At 49.1% G+C, this 17,051-nt stretch overlaps 1 protein-coding gene across 2 annotated transcripts in view; it reads left to right on the top strand.

Moving 5' to 3' along the window:
* Positions 1-17,051, top strand: part of LOC139758333 (uncharacterized) — a 102,806-nt gene that overhangs the window by 11,565 nt on the left and 74,190 nt on the right. The window lies entirely within an intron of this gene.

Genomic DNA, 17,051 nt, shown 5'->3' with positions numbered 1-17,051 from the left:
CGTTGATGTGTACATTTCATGCTTTTTATTTATTATTATGTGGCTTTTTTTTATATTGTTATCGATATAAAGAGTAACAAGCTTGGGCTTTCTCAATTTCGAAGTGTTATGGATAGGCCAAACTGTTTAAACATTTCTTTAAGAAAACTTGGTTTACCTGAGTTTGCGAAGGATATTTTTTATGCCGCACACACACACAGTTTCACTTTGTTGCTCCAACTTGAGATTAAGTTTTTAGTACATAGTATCTTGCTGTATCACATGTTTTTCATTTTGTTGTCTGCTAACCGTATTATTATTGTCCTTGACGATAACTGAAAATGCAACGCAAGCTGACGGTCGGCAACTTTTAAAATGTATACTGGTTTTTCCGGATCAAAAGACTCCACCTTACCTGATTTAGTAAACCTCAAGATTGTGCTCATTATTTTTTCACGTTAAAAGCTTCACACCTTAATAGGAAAGAAGAAGAATGTTTGTGATGAGGGGGGATACCAGTTTCTTTAAAAAATCGCATCGTAGATGTTGGAAAAAATATTTAGTAAATGGTACGAAAAGGTGAGGGGTAAGAAATATGAAAACACTGTTTTGTGCATGTAAAGTTTTTATGTTAGCCCGATGCCTCTAATAAAACAAAAGCAGCATTAACCAGAAGGGGGTAATGTGGTTTTTTCGTATCACCTGACACACACGTCTGGGAAGGTGCATAATTTTTTCTGGGTACTGGAAATACATTTGTGAGTCGGGTCGGTAGTTACTGCAAGCGGTTGCTGTGTCCACCACCATTCTGATAGTGAGGGCGCAGAATGGTTCCAGGCACCACAAAAACACTTGTAAGTAGAGACGGTAGTGTTAAGTAGGGCCTGCCGCACACTTTTGAAACTTTTAGTAATAGTGACACGAATGGTGGTGTGGAGCGGGAGGGGAGAGAGGATTGAGGATTCTTTTGAATGACAGAATAGTATTGAGCAGAGTACTGAGGTTAAGTTTTCGATATTAGCGTTCATTCTGTTAGGTTTCCTGTGCTTGAATTAATTTTTGTATTGAAGTGAACTACGTTTAATCTATGATTATATATATATATATATATATATATATATATATATATATATATATATATATATATATATATGCCGCAATAGAGATTGGAGGATTTACAACACGCGAAATGGAGTATTGGGGGCCGTAACCCAAAGACGTTAGCAAACTGAAAGGGTTTTGATGGAATGGCGGGTGAGCATTTAACCTCCTCAGGACCGGAAACAGAAGAGGGAAGGGGGGTCCCAGAATACCAAGTTCTCTGATGGCTCGGATTCTCGTAATCCACTGTTAAAGCTTGTGGGCTCGTCTCCAGTCACGTTTATGTGGTCGGTTGGTGGGTTCGTCTGCCTTTCTGTATTTGTCACAGCGCGCGTGCGTGCGTGCCTAGTTTGTTGTTTATGTCTGTCGAGCCCCTGGGAGCTCATTCATTGATAACCCAGCCAACCTACCGGGGTGTTTGCAGAAAGTTATGAATGGGGTTTGGTACTGATGGTTTGTGCCCCTGATCAGTTTTTAAAATGTTTGGGTGACAAAGCGCGCCTCCTACACATTTGCTGCGCAGAATGGAATACTTTTGTAATATCTGGTTTAGAAGTACTTTGTAACGGAGACACTGGGGCAAAAATTGTAAGTTGCTCCTTGCCTAACCGCTGTGTCGGCAATGTTAGGACTTTCCAGTATAATATTCTCGACCCCAGGAGACTAGTATTTCGCTGGTGGCAATTGTGTTTAGAACAAGTGCTCGGATATAAGTAGTTCCCTACTACGAGTTTAACAAGGTGTCATCGCCGAGATGGGGACGAGGAGCTGTTCATCCGGCGGTCTCCCAAGACATGGTGTGTGTGTGTGTGTGTGTGAATAAACAGTCGGGTAAAGAGGTTAAGCTAGGTAATGGACGCCCGGCCATGCTTCTCCGCATGCTTGGGACAAGGGTTAATCTTCCATTCATTGAAGTAAAAAAAAAACTTTATAGACGTTGAATTGCTAGTGAGGAAGGCCAAATAAGTAGATTCTCTACCTGGTAGTATAGAGAAGGCGGACGTGGTGTGAGGAAAGTTGTGCTGAGATGATTTAGTTTGCTTTTTGTAGATCTAGTGGTTTGGTAGTCGAGTAGTTAGTTAGGCTGCACATTTTGTAATTAAGTTCAAAGCTATGGAATGTGTATTATTGCAGTATATGTTGGTAAGATTGGTCAAGTAGCCCATGATCTTTGGAGCAAGGTATAGTGTATGAGTGTTGTCGTATGGTCTTGTCCTCTGTCGTATCTTTTTGGAATGATTATCTTTGATGGCTTGGATGTGGTCTTGGCAATATTGACTTACCATGCCAGGAAGATTGGCTGTAACAGCGCTGTTAGTAGGAGGCAGAAAAGAAGCAGATTTGGCTTTGAATGTTGGAAATACCAATGTAGTCACTTTTGTCTACCCTGTCGACGGAAGTGCACGTTGGAGTGAATTGGGTGAGCGAGTTTGTGGAGAAAGCGTGCGCTGCAGGTAGGATAGGCTTTGTTTGTGGGGAATGCATGCGCTGCAAGGTAGGTTAGGCTTTGTGGAGAATGCGTGCGCTGCAAGGTACGCTAGGCTACTGTACCCCCCTCAGTTTGAGCGGAATCGTTTTCATAGACTTCAAACGGATTTGAGTATGTGGGGGGTATGCTGTTTGTGACCCAGTGTATCCTCTGGGTCATATAGATTGAGGTAGGCCAGGTGTAGGAAGGGGAGAGTGGAAGAGAGCCTCCCGATTAAGGGTAAGGTTGATTTTAAGCACTTGCTATTTACATTTCTGAATGGCAATGGCTAAGAAATTTCGACGACCATGTCGCTTGGACTTGGTTGAAAATAAGACTGAACTTTAAGCTTATATCACATTTTGGTATTTGTATGAATCTCGGTATTTGCATAAACTTCCATAGTAATGGTGATAGATTGTGACGTAGAAAGAAAGGGCAGTAACAGCGTACACTTTACACTGTTTGACCCACAGTTGCCACGCTGGCAAGATAACCATTGCTATACTAGTGTAAGTTCGGCAGATTACATCCTTGTAACGCAGACTGTTTATATGGTTTCCCCGTGTCCTCGGCATCTACGTTGGTAGTTTTCTTGGCGGTCGCCCTTGTCCTCGAAGGGTCCCACCTCCACCCTCGTCCTCGACGTGTCGTTGCCCGTGTTCTCGATGTGTCCACCGCCCGTGTCCTCGACGTGACCACCACCCTGTCCTCGACGTGGACGCCTCCCGTGTCCTGGAAGAGACCGTCGTTCTTCCAGATACACCTGGGTCTTGTCACGACTTAAGGTCAACCAGCTACACGAAGATGCGTCTGGAGGCCCCGGCCGGAAATTGATGTGCGTGTTGACTAAGAAGGAGAGGCCATATGACCACCACCACCATCCACCCCCAGAGCTTCCCTCTCCTCCCCCATATCCCCACCACCCCTCCTAATGTGCACCCCGTTCCCTATATGCCTCCTCCTTGCACCCCCGCCAACCTAAATACTCCCCACCATTACCCCCCCCCCCCACACACACACACCAACCGTTGTACCCCCTTTTCCAGTACCCCCCCACCTAAGTAGCCCATGTACTCCCAGTCTCCTCACCCCTCACCTCCACACATCGTGTGCAAGTAACTTGATCCTCCCTCCCTCCCTTTTAGCCTGTTTACATTCCCTCCCTCGTTTATCGCCTCCCTCGCTCCCTTTTCCCCCCCAAGCCTTTAACTCCATGAGCAGTGCGAAGACGACCTCTCCATTATCGGTGCATTTATTTGTGAAAGAATTTTGCTGCTCTGTGATTTTGTTGTGTGTTTCTTTTTCGAGATGATGATTGTCTTAATTTTCCCTTATTTTAATGAACTTTGGTTTTGTTTTTTATTTTTGATAATGTCTTTATTTTCGTTTGTTTTAATGAATCGTCAAACCTTAGACATTTTTCAGGGAGTTCCTTTGATCTCGTTCCTCTCCCTGTCTGGTAAGAGTGACCCTCCCCTCCCCACCCCTCTCACTCACTCTCACATACCAAAATTGTTCCTCCTGCCCCTACGTCGTACCCCTTCCTTCTCAGTTATCTTTTTCATAAGCTGGTAACTTTCCCTCTGGGTATAGTACTACTGCACCCCTTGGTAGAAGGAGGGTGCTGTGTGCTGACCCTAGGCTACGTGCCACCATTTCAGGAGTTGGTCAGGTCACACATCGTTACCCTTCTGGGCTTACAGGACTTAACAGCTTTTTCACTGAATGGTTTCAGATGTCATTGATCACGGCCTACTGCTTGACCTTGGTGGGAGAGATGGGGGGTGGGGGGTGGAGGAGAAAGCTGCTAGCGGGAGTGAGGGTGAGGGGGGAAGGTGTGGTTTCTTTTCCTCCTCCCCCTCTACCTATCACCTTCCTTCCCTACCCAAAACCTTTCACCTTCCCTCCTCCCATCTATCTGTCCTTAACGTTTTATCCGTTTCTCTTTCATACCCACTCCTTATCACTGCTTTGTTTCGATGTCTTCCTTCCGTTACTTGCCGTTCCTTGACATTCCTACTTCCCTCCCTCCTTTTCTCCCTTTCCATTAACGTTATTTTCATTTCCTCTTCTCACTTCACCCCCACCCCTTTCCTCCCTTACCGCCCCGGCTCTACCGCCTAACCTTCTAGCGGGAACAATAGGCGTCCTCTCGGCTTATAGGACCTAGCTAGCGTCAGGTCTTCGGGAGGGAGACGCCCCGGCCGCCGCCGCTGCTCTGTATGTGTGGTTGCGTTGATTTGAATCTATATATGTCCGTCGGATCTGTCACTGTCTGTCGGCCAGGGGTCTGCCTGCCTCTCTCTCTCTCTCTCTCTCTCTCTCTCTCTCTCTCTCTCTCTCTTTCTCTCTCTCTCTCTCTCTCTCTGATGCGTGTTGCGTTGTGTTCGGTTGGGCAGGGGGGGTCTGCAGGCGTACGTTTGAATCAGCGTTACCGAACGAAGTTGCTTTCGTTGTCTAGCGCCATTCCTTACATTATTTTTTTTTTCTTAGGTGTGTGAGGTCATGGAGGCCTCGAGTGTGCGTAAAATGGCGATGGGTCATTTTACATTTTTTTTATTTTCCTCGCTGCAGCGACGGTGTAATCCTTTGGTCATCACTGCAGCTTATCCCCACTCAGGTCCACGTCATTATGCAGTCTGCTGCCGGCTTGGCTTGGCTTGGCTTGGCTGTAGCCGCGGGTCAGGGGTAAAATAACTTGCGTCATTGTAAGGGATGAGGTTGGGTTAGGACACTACTGGCATTCCAGTCACGACTAGATGACGAGGTAGCGGGTCGTCAGGATCGGGGTGCCTAGTGGTTGGCTGGCTAGTAGGCTGGCCAAACGACATGTTGAGAGGTACATAAGAGCCTCCCCCTCTCCAACCCTCCTTCCCCCCATTACGTAAGAGCCTCCCCCATAGTCACCCATCCTTCAATCCAAGTCTTCAGCTGCCCTAACGAGGACGGACACCGTTGGAGAGAAGATTGAGTGATGGAGGATGGGGTGAGTGGGAGGTGCTGTGGGGAGACGAGGAGAAAGGCGTGGTGGGAGTTTTGGATGTTCCTGGGGGAGTAGAAATGGGGAGTTTGTGAGGAGAGGGAGAGACTGGGGTGGCGTGAGGGCGAATGGAGTGACGGGGAGGATATTGAACGTGAAGAGGAGTGTTAGTGTGTTGGAGAGTCGTGTGTGAGGGCGGGGAGAGGATTATTACCAGGAGAGAGGCAGGGAGGGAGGGAGGGAGGCTACAGGAAGGATATTGAGAGACGGGAGGGGATATACAGGAAAGGGTTTAGGATGTAGAGGGAGGGGGAAAGGATATACATAGGATTACGTAGGAAAGGCATATAACATGAGGCCTGATGGTCCGTGATGAGATTATCTGCAAGAGGGACAGAAATAGTGTCAGAGTTCTCATAATTATTGTGGAAACTGGATAGTAAAGCAGAATGCTCATCCCCAACCACCACTCACTCCGGCTCAACATCAAAATCAAGGTAAAGAATAAGGCCCCTGCCGACCCACCACTCCCTCCGGCACAACGTTAGAAACAAGGTGGTAAACCAAAGAATAACATCCCCACCCACCACTCACTCCGGCTCAACATCTGGCATCAGCAACTGAAAAGGAACATTATGTAGTATGGAGGGAGATATACAGCCATGGATATTTTGCAGGAAAGTGGGGACTGGAAATGTTTCCTTATCAGACGATGGTTTAGTTCTTTGGGGAGGCCTTTTTTTTAAAATGATGGTTTTTAGATGTTTGTCTTTCCTTTTTAAAACATGATGTATTTATTGATCCTTGATTAGAAGAGACTGGTAGCTCTTCTCTTACTTTCCTCCTTTGCTACCGCTTGCCCTCAGCTCCTGTCTCCCTCCCATACATTTTTCCCTCACCTTCCTCTACACAGCCTCCCTTCCCCACCCTAGTCTCCCCCAAATGCCCAAGTCGCTCTCCCTTACACCAGCCTATCACTATCACATTCCCCCTATCCCTCACCATCCTCCTATTCCCCGCCCCCTATTTAGCCTGGTCTTGATAAGGCTTCAACATGCAGGCCTCCAGGTCAGGGGCAGGGGGGACGAGCAGGGAAGGAGGCTGGAGAGGGAAGGGGGTTTAAAGGCTGCTTGGGTGGTGGGGTAGGTCATAGTAGTAGGGGAAGGAAGGGGGTGAGGCTGGGTGAAGGTGGAGCAGGGGAGGCGAGTAGGGAGAGAAGAGAGAGGAGAGATTGGTTGGGGGAGGGGCCAGATCGGGGAAGGGGGGGGGGGGGGAGATACTGGATGAAGGTGGGAGGCAGGTTGTAGTGGAGGGAGGAGCAAGGGAGGGGAGGGAGAGGCTAGGTAGAGGTAACGGGAAGAGAAAGAGGAGGAGGCTAGGTAGAGGTAAGGGGTAGAGAGAGTCGGGGAGGCTAGGTGGAGGTAGAAGGGAGAGGGAGACTGGGTTGAGGTAGGGGGAAGGTCAGGACAAGGAGAGTAACAAGGGAGGTAATGGGAGGAGGGAGGGTGGACAGTCCGTGTTCCCGGGTCGCACCGCTGGTGGAAGGGAGGTTGGTAGTCTTGCAGGAAGTGGTCGGCTGCAAATTGTGTGGGTGTGGCTGGCTGGCTGGTGGTTAGTCCAGACTAGCTAGAGTGGACACACCGGGTAGGTAGGTGGCTGGCTTGAGCAGGGAGTGAGTCCTCTCCCTTCTTGTCTTTCCTCTCTCCCCCACACACCCTTTTGAGTCGGATCGACACACACCACGAGGAGCTCTGATTAATCCCTTATGCTCCTTATTGATCATTTCATCTCCGATGGCCGACATGAAATGCCCTAAGCCCCTTGACAAGTTGGTTACTCTGGAAACATATGTACCTCTGTATGTATGTGTATGTACATGTATGTGTGGATAGGGATGGGTTGCAATAGGCTTGTGGGTGAGAGGGAGAGGCGAAGAATCGTATATCTATTATTCAGGTTTTGTACCGAGAGTTAGATTACAGGTGTAAAAGATGGGCCCGGGGGCCTTACCCCCACTGGTAGCCAGTGTTCGTGTGTGTGTGTGTCGGGGACAGTGAACGGCAGGAATGTCTTGCGCTGATTGAAGGTGGAGAGTGTTGAGCGCGTGTGTTGGAGGCGTGGGTCGCGGGCGTTCACTGGGAGAGGAATGGAAGATATCGTGTGGTGGGTCTGCTACACTTCTCGTAGGCGAACTGCAAGCTGAAATCGGGGATGTGGATGGGATGGGAGGGAGCAGGGGTTAGAGTCTATGGCGCCGGGGCACTGCCCGGTGTCTCTCTAACCCGACCTAGTCCCTGGTAAGTGGATGGAATAGCCACTCATCTAACAGAACTGGGGACAGAGGTTACCCCGGTGGAGCCTCGTCAATCCCTGCTTCTCTAACTTTTCCTTATCCATCTGGCCTAAACTCTCTTCCATTCCCATTTTCTCTTTCCTCTCGTGTGTCATCCTTCTCCTTTCCCTCTCTATCCCCGTTCTCATCTTCATCCTTTACTCTCTCTCTCTCTCACACACACACACCCCTCATCGCATCTCCCTTCCCCACCTATTCTCGTTTGTTCCCTCCCTCTTCCCCGCAGTTCCTCCTCCTCCTTGCTTAAACATTCCCTTCCCTGACCAGTACTTGGTTCTCCCCATGAGATCTTTTAACCTCCTCTCTCCTGTCTTGTGGCCCTGATGCAGATCATCATCCCCATTATCTTATACATTGATACCCTTCCCCCATTCTCTCGTCTCATCCTCCTCCTCTGTCTGGCTCACCCCCTTTTTACTCTAGGCACCTCTCTCCCTTTCTCATATCTCCATTTTCTTCTTCTACTTCTTCTTTTTCTGCCCTCCACCTTCTCCTCTCTCTCTTATACACCGCCGTCCTCCTCTGTATACACCACAGCTGTCCGTCCAGATTTGCATGTCCCCGTCTGCCGTGTGTGTGTGTGTGGCAGAACATGCCACCCTGCCCACCGTGGTAATGTAGGTCTAAGGATCCTATATTTATCCACTTGGCGTCCGACCGTAGGGAACGGCTTTCCGTCCGTCACAGTTAGGCGTACTGTACCACTGTGTTGTTCCCAGACTCTGAACCGACCTGATGGACGACGTGAATGCCCTCTGTTGTTGGCCCCTGGGCGAGTGGAATATTTTTCTAATTGTAATTTTCTGCCCTCAGAATACAATCATTTTTTTTATGCATACAGATATTTTTCCGCTCTTGTGGGAATATGTTTGTATATTATTGTTGTATTGCATGAAAGGGGTGTCCCCTGTACGATATTATGTAACAAGGGTTCGATATATATTGCTCGTTCTCCCGCTAGCTCGGAGAACTCATCAGTGTCAGAACTCAGTCAGTTGGCGGTAGTGTATATAGGTGAGGGAACGAAGGGAAAGGCTGGAGGGTTAAAACTGTTTCTGTAATTGTAGGAATCTTTTGAGAGAGATTTATTGACAGCCCAGCATTACTGAGACTTATCATTAATGAGTATTTAGCTGTGGGGAGGGAGGTCTTTTAGAGCGACCACAGACACGCCCGTTCGACGATTATATTGAGGGCCTACCGGTACATCTACGGTCACAGTGGAGGAATATTTTAGCCCCTGCTCAAGGCTGGGTGGCTGGCTGGAGCTCGGTCGGTGGCAACTGAATCACTGATCAACATTCGTGCGTCGAGAGAGAGAGAACGGTGCGATGGTCTCTCTCTCTCTCTCTCTCTCTCTCTCTCTCTCTCTCTCTCTCTCTCTCTCTCTCTCTCTCTCCCCCGACACCCTCACCTTGGGTCTGGTATGACGAGGCCCTCCAGAGGTTGAATGTATAGAAGGTAATCCATCTTTCATATTGCTCGTAGGAGGGATGATAAGCTCCCGTGTTGCGCCAGAGGGTAATGGAAGATAAGGAGGAATTCTTGTTGAAGTGGGTAGCTTGTCTTCCGTCCTCATACCCCACCAGGAGTCTGGCCTTCATTAATGTCCACCTGCTCAAGATCCGTCGTCCCACTAGCGTTACTGAAGGGAGAGGATGTATTGGCAGTAGCGTGGAGGTGTTGCAGCAGCTGGGTGGACCCACACCAGCCCCAGGTACATGACGCTGCTACTTGTGGTAGAGGGTGAGGGTGGGTGCACGCACGGCAGGTGGGTTCCGGTGCAGGTGGGTAGTGTTGCATGGTGGGTTTCGATTTTGATTGAGGTGATGGTTGACGGGCGTCGGCTGACGTCATGCATGTTCGTGCGGTCATGGTGGATGAGGAGGTGGAGGGGGTTGCTGACGGTAGAGTCGCGTGGATCCTGGCGAGTGGCAGTATTTGGGCAGCGAAGCGTCAAGTGACTGGAGCAGTGGCGGGCGTATAGCCAGGGTTGTGACGTACCACTGGGGGTTGTGACCAGCGAGGAAGGTGTAAGGTTGTGTAACGAGGGGTTTGAGATGAGATGATGGGGACTTGAGTCAAGATGTGTGACGAGTGAAGGTTTACGTAAGTGAAAGTAGTTGTGGTAGTTTTGTGTGCTTAGAGAGAGAGAGAGAGAGAGAGAGAGAGAGAGAGAGAGAGAGAGAGAGAGAGAGAGAGAGAGAGAGTAGTTTGTCACTGGTATAGCGCCACCAAGACTCTCTCTCTCCTGCATCATTCGCCACTCATCGTCGTCACACAGCTTCCCTCCCACGAAGGTTTATTGTGGTTAAAACGTAAGAACGACAGCTGGCTCTCTGCCCGCCCCGCCACACACACACCTACTGGGCCGTCGTCATCCTAGCGGACGTGGACGTAGGAGAGCGCGGGGCCACCACAGACCGTCTGGACCTCCACAGGAACCACATCCGCACACCGAGGAGTGGGACTGCCACACCGGCGGCCCCTCATCCCTTGTGCCGTGTGACGCCCTGCCATCCTGGTAGTGCTGGGAGAGGCCGTGCCATCCTGGTAGTGCTGGGAGAGGCCGTGCCATCCTGGTAGTGCTGGGAGAGGCCATGCCATCCTGGTAGTGTCACGGGAGGTCGTGCCATCCTGGTAGCACCACGGGAATCCGTGCCACGCTGGTTTTGAGGTCACTGATTTGGCGAAGACACTGGCAGGCTGGCCGGTAAACAAGACGCTTTTTGGCCTAAGTTGTTGTGTCCGGGGAGGGCACGGCTGGCATCTTTAGCCCAAAACGTCAGGTTCCTCCGTAGAACCGATGATGATAACGATTATAATCCATTACCGCTGTAAATTGATATTCTATGCATACATATGAATCTCTCTCTCTCTCTCTCTCTCTCTCTCTCTCTCTCTCTCTCTCTCTCTCTCTCTCTCTCTCTCCTTCTCAGGTGAGGGTGGGTGGACTGGAGGTACCCTTAGGCTAATATGTGTGTGTGTGTGTGTGTGTGTGTGTGTGTGTGTGTGTGTGTGTGCATACAGTCGTAGTAGTATGAACATGAAACATATATATACAAGGTTAAGAAAGACGGGGGTAACACAAGTGTAAAATTCCCTCCTCGTAACAGACACACACACACACACTCACGTGAACAAGACGAGGAGATATTCTGTTGTAGTTGTCAAAAACGTCCCGTCATCGTACTGTTGTGGTCTGGCTAGCGAGGCCGTCCCATCGGTGAGGAGGAGGAGGAGAGAGGGAGGGAGGCTGCTAGCTGCCTGCTCCTCTGTTGGTGGGACGCACCGCCGTTACTATCATCATCATCATCATCATACTCCCACGACGTATATTATTCTGTCCCCTCGACCCATTAATTCTCGGCCGTGACCATTGTTTGGGATAGCTGGGAGTTCAAAGGTCATCCCAGTACTCCATACTCGCTCTTGTGTGTGTTTTTTCTTTTTTCTTTAAGTCTCGTTTGGTTGTGATTGGTCGTGACAGATGTATGATATAATGTTCCAAACCTGCGCTGATGTTTAGGGTTGGGTTCTACAACAGCTCGCACTTGGCTACGAGCCGCGCGACCATAGTTTTTACGTGCGCATCGCAATTAGTTTTGCGTAGTCTCGTCTGGCGTGGGGGGGAGGGGCATTCCCACGCAGCGCTGAGTGTGTATGCCAAGTTTAAGGCCGGCCAAACGTACGCAGCAGTGAGTGGCGCGTTCATGGCCACAGTGCCATGATTTCACTGTTGTCGCGCGCGCTGAGTTTGTGTAGCCAGAGCTCCGACATTCACTGCCTCTGCAGTGATGGTGGTGACTAGATGCGTTCTGTACAGTGAACTTTACTTCGCCTGATTTTTAGGCCTGGCGTGAGTAGGAAAGGTGGTGTGGGTGGGGAGGGGAGCAAAAAGGCGTGGTTGGGGAAAGGGGTGGAGGCGTGGCTGGGTAAAGGCGGGCGTGGTCGAGGAAAGGAAAGAAGGCGTGGCTGGTGAGAGGGGAAGTGGTGAGGCTTAGGGAGTGGTAGTGGGTGGGGGATGGGGGATATGTAGAGGTGAATAGGGCGTAGCTTGTGGCAGGGAACGGGTAGTGAGTGGGAGGGCGTGGTTGAGGCCTGGCCTGTGTTAGGGAGGGGCAAGGGGGGGAAAAGAATGTCCTACGGTCGAGCCCCGTCCTTGTGCGTGGCAGCCTTGGTCCATGAATTTATCGTCCATTCTCTCTAGAGCTTAGATTCCTCGTCCTTTTTTTTTTCTTCCCTTTTTTTTTGTGCTTCACTTGTTAATATATTTACATATGGCTAATCTTTGTAAAACATCGGTGGATTTTGTTTTGGTCTCTTCCCGCCTGTTAACAGTGTGTCACAGGGAAGTTATCATTTACCTGGCCATAGTGTTGGTCAGATGTGGTTATAAAGGCTTGCAATTGTGGCCATGGATTACCTGTTAGATATGGCGACATTGTGTCTGTGTGCCATTTTGGCCATAGTGGCCATCAGAAGTGTCCATGGCCACATGGCCACATGTTTTCAATGGCCATAGTGTTTCCTTGATGGCCATAGTGTTTAGTGTTTCTTTGATGGCCATAGTGTTTCCTTGATGGCCATAGTGTTTCCTTGATGGCCATAGTATTTCTATGGTGGCCATTGTATTTCACTGGTGGCCATAGTTTCTACCGAGCTTGACCTTATCGTATCAGACGTGGCCAGAACACGTACTGACCCGGTAGTGACAACCCGTCAGAGCCCAGGTACTGACGTGTGCTGACCCGACAATGGAATGTGACCTTGAAGTTAAGCAGGTAGGCCGGTTTGGTGGGGAAGTGACAGGAATTTCGGGAGGTCATCTACTACGTTTTCTGTTGCCCTGAGAATATTAATTTGGGATCTGGGGTGATCAGGGAGTCCCACGTGAGACGCTAGACGTTCCTGTTTAAGGAAAAAATGAGTTAAGATTATCAAAGATGGACTCCGATTCAAATTAGAAATTTTAAGAATTGGTTTTTGATAATTGCTCCCCGCTCCCAAATTAAGGCATGATAATTACTCATCCCCATGAGGGAAAAATGTCTAGACCCATCTCGGCGTAGACTGTCCTCTTTTATATATATATATAACCGTTACGCATTATTGAAGGACGTGCGTTATGTTCAGGATGAGGCGTAATGCGTACAGCAGTTAAAGAAAAACACATCGGGTACAAAAAACACCTTCATATTTCTGAGGGTAGATATGTAGTGGCGTGGCACGGAGTCACGTGTGAACACGGGTGGTGGCGTACAAGCCGAGTGGGTCCAGGCGAGGAGGAGGAGGAGGAGGAGGAGGAGGTATGGTAGGGTATGGCGAACGCCCCCCCGGGCCTTCTGCTTACATAACTCGAGACGGGACGGGACAGGAGGGGAGGGGGGGGGGGTCAGGGTAAGGGTAGGGAGGGAGGGCAGGATTGCCTAACGTTAGAACTTCCCGGTGACTGCGTAGGGGCGCCGCCTCCTCCTCCTCCGACGCCTCCAACACCACCACCACCACCACCAGTAGGTAGTCAGCCTTGTTAACGACGTGCTATAAATAGTTGGCAGGCCAGCCACTAGGGCTATATATAGTTCTCTCTCTCTCTCTCTCTCTCTCTCACCGTCGTCGCGCACATGGGTCGCACCGTCGTACTCAGGAGATATATGAAGTAAACCCTTGAGGCCACCGATTGTCTTTTTTTTTGTAATCCTCGTTCGTTTATTTGAAGGAAAGGATTTTAGTGAGTCGTTTTGGCCTGTCACTTAGGCAGGAGTGTGTGTGTGTGTGTGTGTGTGTGTGTGTGTGTGTGAACACGCTCTTGTCAGTTCGATATTAACTGTATTATACAATCCATATTCAACTCGTTAACCCCTGTTGAAGGTGAAGAACTGAACAGATTTAAGACATAGATTTGTATAATCGGATGATATATATATATATATATATATATATATATATATATATATATATATATATATATATTATTGGCTTTAATAAAGTTTCTCGTACTACAGCTGATAGGTGACAAAAATATAGATACAGTTGGTTTGATTAAAATACCGAGTACACCTTTTGTGATGTTAAAAAGTGTTGCCAGACGCGTCATGAAGCGTCGAACAAGCTCGTCTTTGACAAATTGGTGATAACGTATTGTCGTGTCCTCTTGAATTATCGTCGGCAATATACAATTCCGACCCCGAAAAAAAAAACGATTGTGTAATGTGACTGCGTCGTAAAGTTGCGATCATTGAAATTTTTATCTTGTCAGTGGTGGTCGGTGTGTCCGGGGTGTTTGATACACGCTGTTTACTGTGGTGTAAAACGTCTTTGAGGTGAGGCTTTGTGTGGTGACCTGGAAGATGTGTATATTTATTATACTGAACCGCCGTCTCCAGCGTTAGCGAGGTAGCGCAAGGAAACAGATGAGGATTGGCCCAACCCAGCCACATACGAGGCCAGCAGTGTCCAGGGTGTAGTATAGATGTGTCTGATGAAGATGCATTTGTCGACGGTGAGGTGAAGATGATGCATTTGTCGAGGGTGAGGTGAAGTTGATGCATTTGTCGAGGGTGAGGTGAAGTTGATGCATTTGTCGAGGGTGAGGTGAAGTTGATGCATTTGTCGAGGGTGAGGTGAAGTTGATGCATTTGTCGAAGGTGAGGTGAAGTTGATGCACTTGTCGAGGGTGAGGTGAAGATGTTGCATTTGTCGAGGATGGGGTGAAGATGATGCATTTGTCGAGGATGTGATGGATGCATTCGTCAAGGTTGAGGTGGTAATGCGTGGTAATTGAAGGAACATATCCCCTGGCTGCAGGAGCCTTTACAGTGACCCTGTGTATAACCAGGACTCTTACATAGAAATTCGTCCTGGGGTAATTATGATGATTAATGAAATGGCAGTCCATCATCACTTTAATCACTCCAACTCTGGGGTGTGGTGTGTGTGTGTGTGAGTGTGTGCACTCTTTTTAAGCTGATGAAATCATCCTTGCATTTTTGCTCAACCTCTGTGACCTTGGCATCATCCATAAACACATTCTGTTTAAGATCCCAGTCCATTTGGCAAGTCACTGACATTTGTGATTACTATGTGTGTGTGTGTGTGTGTGTGTGTGTGTGTTACAGGGAGACAGAGTGTGGCACTCGTGTTGCCCTGTATCTCAACCTTGTACATACGTACCATGTCCTTACTCCTTTGTGGGTATAACACACACACACACACACATGCCTAAGCTAGGTACCCAAATATCGACCAGTTCCCGAGGGGAGGATGAACATCTGGGCATTCAATCTGGGTAGTGGAGAGGGGGGGGGGAATGCTGCTGCGCCCAGGATTCGAACCCACGAGAGGCCAGACCTCGGGCGGGGCCCGTGGTGACGACTCATGGATGGTCAGTGTGTGTGTGTCTTGAGGATCATATCCCCTGTCAAATAATCCCCACCCCACCCCCTCCCTCCAGAGAGAGAGAGAGAGAGAGAGAGAGAGAGAGAGAGAGACTATCACATGTAGGCTGTACCTGGAACATTGCCCTGTCGGTAATTTTAACTTTTTGCCTGCCTGGACGTGCGTAGGGAAGACCATGCGTAAAATTCGTATTTCCCGGGAGGTGGATGAGACTCTGGCGCGTCCGGGTATATATATATATATATATATATATATATATATATATATATATATATATATATATATATATATATATATATAAATGAAAATGGAAAAAGATTGAACCACAAATTGAAACCAGTCCTTCGCTTGTGGGCCAGAAATCCTAATCACTGCTTGAGGGGAGAGGGGAGGAATCTCTGCTGGGTAAAGGAGGGAGAGGGTGCGCGCGAAAGGAGGCAGCCGAGGGTTAAATAGACGAGATTCAAGGTAATGCTCTAAACTGATAAACACTGGGTTGGGTTCGAACCCTGGGTCGTGCTGATCACCAGCTGGGGAGGGAGGTGGTTGTTAGACTGACTGATCACGGCAGGGAGGGAGGGGTTGTTAGATCGGCTGATCACCAGCAGGGAGGGAGGGGTTGTTAGATCGGCTGATCACCAGCAGGGAGGGAGGGGTTGTTAGATCGGCTGATCACCAGCAGGGAGGGAGGGAGGGAGAGAGGGGATCATTGACTGGGTGATTACAGCGAGGATCGTAAGAGGGTCAAAGCTTGCACAGTGAATGGTTGGTCAGGAGCGTCAGTCGATGTTGTGAATAATGTATAATAAGAGATAATTGGAGACAACGATTCTAGTTAAGGTAATGGTCGACTGGGACGGGGCGTGCTGTGCCTTGGGTGGACGGGGCGTGCTGTGCTTGGGGTGGACGGGGCGTGTTGTGCCTGGGGAGGACGGTGCGTGCTGTGCTTGGGGTGGACGGGGCGTGCTGTGCCTGGGGTGGACGGTGCGTGCTGTGCTTGGGGTGGACGGGGCGTGCTGTGCCTGGGGTGGACGGGGCGTGCTGTGCCTGGGGTGGACGGGGCGTGCTGTGCCTGGGGTGGACGGGGCGTGCTGTGCATGGGGAGGACGGGGCGTGCTGTGCCTGGGGAGGAAGTAATTATGACTTTGAGGAGCAGAAAACTCGCGGCGGCGGCGGAGGTGTAAATCAGGGGAAGGCCTCCTCCTCCTCCTCCTCCTCCTCATCTCACCGCAAAACCCTCACTTAACTGGTGCGCCTGAGGGAGGGATTGTCTGGAAGGGTGGAGGCTGTAATACCCGGTCGTGGAGAAGGAGCACAATGCTCCAGGAGTCAAGCAGATTACCAATGCAAAGGCTCGGGGAAATGTGTTTTGGGTGTGTTTTCGCCTGAAGATGGCATGCTGAACGTGATAGAGGAAGGAACGTGTTGAAGAACAAAAAAATGATAAAGAAAGAGACTTTTTAAAGAACTTTGTAAAGAACAGTTATTGTCTTTGATTTTTTATGTTTTATGTATTTGGCCTTTTATGCTTGTTGAACGTGGACATTTAATGACAGCCAGAACAAAGGATAGTTGGGGATAGGAGTTGGAGACAAGCCCATTCGAGTTGGATGTTGTGTTGTAGAAACTTCGTTCGATTCGCTGGAATCAATTTGACTGTGCAATTTGGTCTTCTGAAGCCATCGCCAAATAAGCGTGTATGATGTATTGAAAGAAAAGAAAACTACACAAATCCCAAAGAATTGACCATTGGTCGGCTGATGTCTTTT

This window comes from Panulirus ornatus, chromosome 30 (genome assembly GCF_036320965.1).
Source record: "Panulirus ornatus isolate Po-2019 chromosome 30, ASM3632096v1, whole genome shotgun sequence".
In the NCBI taxonomy this organism is placed as follows: Eukaryota; Metazoa; Arthropoda; class Malacostraca; order Decapoda; family Palinuridae; genus Panulirus; species Panulirus ornatus.
The sequence above is the reverse complement of the archived record's forward strand: the minus strand, read 5'-3'. Positions and strand labels throughout refer to the sequence as shown.